General features: G+C 30.6%; 1 long non-coding RNA gene across 2 annotated transcripts; it reads right to left on the bottom strand.

Annotated features, from left to right (window-relative positions):
* Positions 1 to 323: 323 nt before the first annotated feature.
* LOC113068909 (uncharacterized) lies at positions 324 to 3,749 on the bottom strand. Of its 2 annotated transcripts, XR_003279630.1 has the most exons (4): positions 3,702 to 3,749; positions 3,510 to 3,585; positions 910 to 969; positions 324 to 834 (listed from the first exon to the last, which is right to left on the bottom strand). It is a non-coding gene; the product is annotated as an uncharacterized LOC113068909 (long non-coding RNA). The 2 variants fall into 2 exon arrangements; XR_003279629.1 differs by lacking the exon at positions 3,702 to 3,749 and having other exon boundaries at positions 325 to 834; positions 3,510 to 3,627.
* Between the last annotated feature and the right edge of the window lie 1,047 nt (positions 3,750 to 4,796).

The raw sequence follows: 4,796 nt of genomic DNA on the forward strand, positions 1-4,796 counted from the left end.
GCTACTAATACCTAAAAAATAAGCACTATTAGCCAACAAATAGGCCAAGTACTAGTACCTAATGTAATATATATAAAAGTAAGTGCATGTACTAGTAGCAATATAGATTTTAGGGATTGAAAATAGATTTTAGGGATTGAATGTAAAAACAGCTTGCCATAGTGAGACTTCAGACATCCGGAGGTTTCTATGCTCAATGTCTCTGGCCGCTGCAGTAAAACTGTATTAGATTACAAGCTGCATACAGAAATAACAGCACAGGCTCTCGACTTTATCCCAGAAGAAAACAAAAGTACTGCCACCTGTCCTGAGAGTCACCTTGAGACAGAAAACTTCAGTGCCTTACTGAATCATAATATTCACTGATGTTATGACAGAAATTAAACCTCTGTAACTATGGCTCTTTCTTGTTCCATATTAACATACTTTCTACATCCCTCATATGCACACGTTCTTGCATTGTTTATTTGTTCGTCTCTTGAACATCACTGGATTGCATTGCATTCCTTGTCTCTAAAGAAAATAATTTGCACTCAAATCAGTTTTTCATATAAATGTATTTTAAAAGTACACTTTGACGGGTAGCAGGTGCAAAAATCCACACAACATCATCATACATTAACAAAATCTGAACATTCTCGTTTCAGCAACAGCAAGCCTGTCAGTTGTAAATAAGTGGGCGGGTACAGACACGCAGGGAGCGCTGTGATTGGCTGAGGAGCGTGTGATCTACTCCTGGTCCTTCTCCTCTCCGTGTCTGATGATGTGGACCAGATTGCGGTAGTCCAGGTTTCCCGTAGCATGTGGTGGGAATGCGGTGAACATCTGCACCATCTGAAACAACACAGCGGTCAGTGGTGCTGAGACTGTGTCCATCGAGCATCAGATCACATGTGAGACGAGCCTCACCTCCTCAGCAGAGAAGCGTTCGGCTTGTGTGGTCAACATCTCAGTCACACTGGAGAGACACTAATCACAAGTTCACTTCCTTCAGAAATGTCAACAGTCATAATGCATTAAAAATTGGAATGATATTGTTACATTTCGATATTTACATATATATGATATTATTGCATTTACCCCTTTTTTGATTAATTAAAAAACTGAAAAATTATTTTATCTTCAAAATACACATGAACAACAGCAAACAAAAATTATATTATATTATATTATATATTTTACAAATTTCTAAAATTATATTTCTAAAATTATATATATATATATATATATATATATATATAGCACTTATATATTAATAATTATATACACATTTATTTATCTATATATGACATTTCTGAGACATTTAATCTGAAATTTACCAGTATTAAGTCTAAAACATATAATTAAATTCATTAAACCTACATATTTACTTCTCATTTAATTTATTTCATTCTCAAAAATAACACCAACACGACATAAGTATAACTCTGAAAAAAAGTTAAAAGAAAATTATAAATTTTACTTATTTTATTTGAATCATCTCATTTTCATTTAGTTTTTAATTGAAGTACTAAAATAACTAAAACTGAAATAAAACCAGATAATAACTTATATTAACTTATATATATAATTTAAACATAGAATAAATATTATAAAAAATATTTTTTTCTACAGATGAATATTATAAAAATGATTATTAAATAGAATAAATAGGGCATCAGCACACAAAAACTAAACATTAATATAAATATATTAACAATAATATTAATATAAACTAAAAATGTATTCAAAATTCTAAAGATAAAACTGTAATCGTTTATAAATGATGCTTAAATAAATCTGATAAGAACATGATTATGGGTTGTTCTAAAAAAGTATTATTTGAAACTATTTTACTTTAAGTATTTTTGACACCTAATGTTGCTAAATACACACCTGGGTCAAAAATGACCCGAATACAAAACATTATCATAAAAACTAAATTACAAAATAAAACTAAATAAATTATGTGAATTTTGAGGGTCCTATTGCAAAAGAATTTGCATAGTTTTGTTCCCTTGTAAAAAAAAAAAAAAACACACTTTTTTTTCTCCTGGGTCGAAATGGACTCGAATGTGTTTTGAGGACAGATTCATCAGTGCATATTACTCAAAAGACAAAACAATAAAGACCAAGTGTTTGTGTTTCTGAGCTAAAACAGATCTCACTATTCCTTCCCCTCGGGATCGAACACTTTGAAGGCGTTGAGGATGGTTTCCTCCGGATCGGCTCCTGTGGTCAAACAAACCCTCATCAGCGCCTCAGTCAAACTCTCTCAAGATCAAGATCTGCAGAAAACCTGCCTTTGAGTTTCTCTCCAAACATTGTGAGGAAGACGGTGAAGTTGATCGGCCCCGGGGCCTCCTTCAGCATCTCATCAATCTCCTCCTGCTTCACATTGAGCCGGCCTGTTACAGACAGAAGTGGGGCATGATGGGAAACGCATGTAGTAATGCACTAGTTACCATCGAAACTAACCAAAGGATTTTAAAAAATGAATGAGTCCCATTTCTGTTTGATGTTTCCTCTAATTTTTCAATATAATATCAATACATAATTGTAACATTTTCATTTAAAAAAAATATAAAATAATATATATTGTATATATATCAAAACTGTTATTTCTTGTAATTTAACAATTTGTAAAATTGATAGAAAAAAAATAAAATAATGCTATATATATAATTATTCATATAATTAAAATAAAATAGATAAAATATAAAATAAAATAAGTATATTATAAAATTGTTTTACCCATATATATATATATATATATATATATATATATATATATATATATATATATATATATATATATATATATATATATATATGTGTGTGTGTGTGTGTGTGTGTGTGTGTGTGTGTGTGTGTGTGTGTGTGTGTGTGTATTTATATATTTATTTATAAATTTAAATGTTGTTTCTTGTAATTTTACTATTTAAATGAAACTGTTAAAAAAATTGTAAAGTAGATAAAATAATACTATGTAAATATATATATATATATATATATATATATATATATATATATATATATATATGTGTGTGTGTGTGTGTGTGTGTGTGTGTGTGTGTGGTTATTTAATTATTAATAATTGTTAATATAATTAAAATAAAATGGGTAAGATATAAAATAAAAATATAATAAACGTGTTTTTAAATTTTAGTTTTTACCTATACATATTTTAAATGAATGTGTATATATATGTGTATATATATATATATATATATATATATATATATATATATATATATATATATATATATATATATATATATATATATATATATATATGTATATATTTCCTGTAATTTATTCATTTGTAAATCTATTTAAAAAATAAATAAAAATAAAATAACACACACACACACACATTAATTAAAATAAAGTAGGTAAAATATAAAATTAAGTAATTAAAAAAAAAAAAAAAACATTTTAATCTCAATATGAGGTTTTGACCCAGTGAAGAATCTATAAATGAACATTTGGCCTTTTTTTCTTATGATTTAATTTTTTGTCAAACTAACCTAGAGCTGCAAACGTGTCCCTCAGGTCATTCTTGTCAATGAATCCATCTCAGTTCTGGTCCATGATGGTAAATGCCTGGAGATGAAGACAGAGAGGAACAGCAGCACTGTCTGAGACACTGATGTGTATGAATCTGAGCAGAAGCGTGTGAGACGCTGTTGAGATCATACTGTTGTATTACACAGACTCACAATATCACACACGTCCCAGTCACACTGACAGAATGCAGTGAATCCAGTATGTTAAAGAGTGTCTCTATAAATACAGATATCAGGCCTCAGTAGGGATCAGACGAGAATATCAGATTCACAGGAGATTTACACAAACACAAACACAATCGCAGCTGCGCTCTTCAGCTCTTAAAGGAGCAGCTCATCCAAAACCCAAATACTGCAGCCTCCTGTTCAATGCATCTAAAATCATATTAACTTTAGCATATTTACATTTGAATTTAAAAATAAAATTCAAAGCTTTTTCAATTGGGTGTGTGAAATTAAGTTGTTTGATAATGAAAAAAAAAACATGGAACTTTTCCTTGACATGAAACGATAAATAATCAAACCTCGGATCCATTGCTTGACAGAACTCCCCGAAGCGTGCCCCATCCGCGATACTGATCGGTCTCATGTCCTTACAATTAATGAACGATATTATTTTATCCATTATGGCCTCTTTGTCGTGTTGCAGACAAAGAGCTTGCGGCGGGCGATGCAAAGTAACGTTAGGTGTCAAGATGTGACTGTTTAGCTGGAGTTCCACACATTATGCCATGCTCATTTGGGTGCACATTTTTGAGATGTGACGTCATGTTGCTAGTGGTCAAATGGTATCTTAAATAGCTTCCATACAACTTTTATCTCGCGGGTCAACAATTTTACCTAACTGCAGTCACCACCCAATTCATGTGTCCACCAGAATTAAAAAATTAATCAAAATCTTTAGACTGTGAACGGCAAAATAATCAAATGAAGTATCAAGAAGTATCAAGGCATTCACTGTCTCTATCATCTTTCCCTGAGTCCCCCTCTCTCTCTCACTCTGCACAATGAGTTTCTCTGCAATATCAAATAAGCACTTTCAATAACCTATAAAATATTATTTACAATATTTTGAGATGTTGTTTTAATGCGATATACTATAGCTGTTCCATTTATTTTTTTGATTGTTAACAGGTGTCTATTGAAACTGTTTGAATACTTATTGAACTATTACCTTTGCTTGTGTGTGTGTTTGCCTGACGAAGGTCTTTGACCGAAATGTTGCTATTTTGAACTTTTTGAATAAAG

Source organism: Carassius auratus, chromosome 5, assembly GCF_003368295.1.
Source record: "Carassius auratus strain Wakin chromosome 5, ASM336829v1, whole genome shotgun sequence".
Classification (NCBI taxonomy): Eukaryota; Metazoa; Chordata; class Actinopteri; order Cypriniformes; family Cyprinidae; genus Carassius; species Carassius auratus.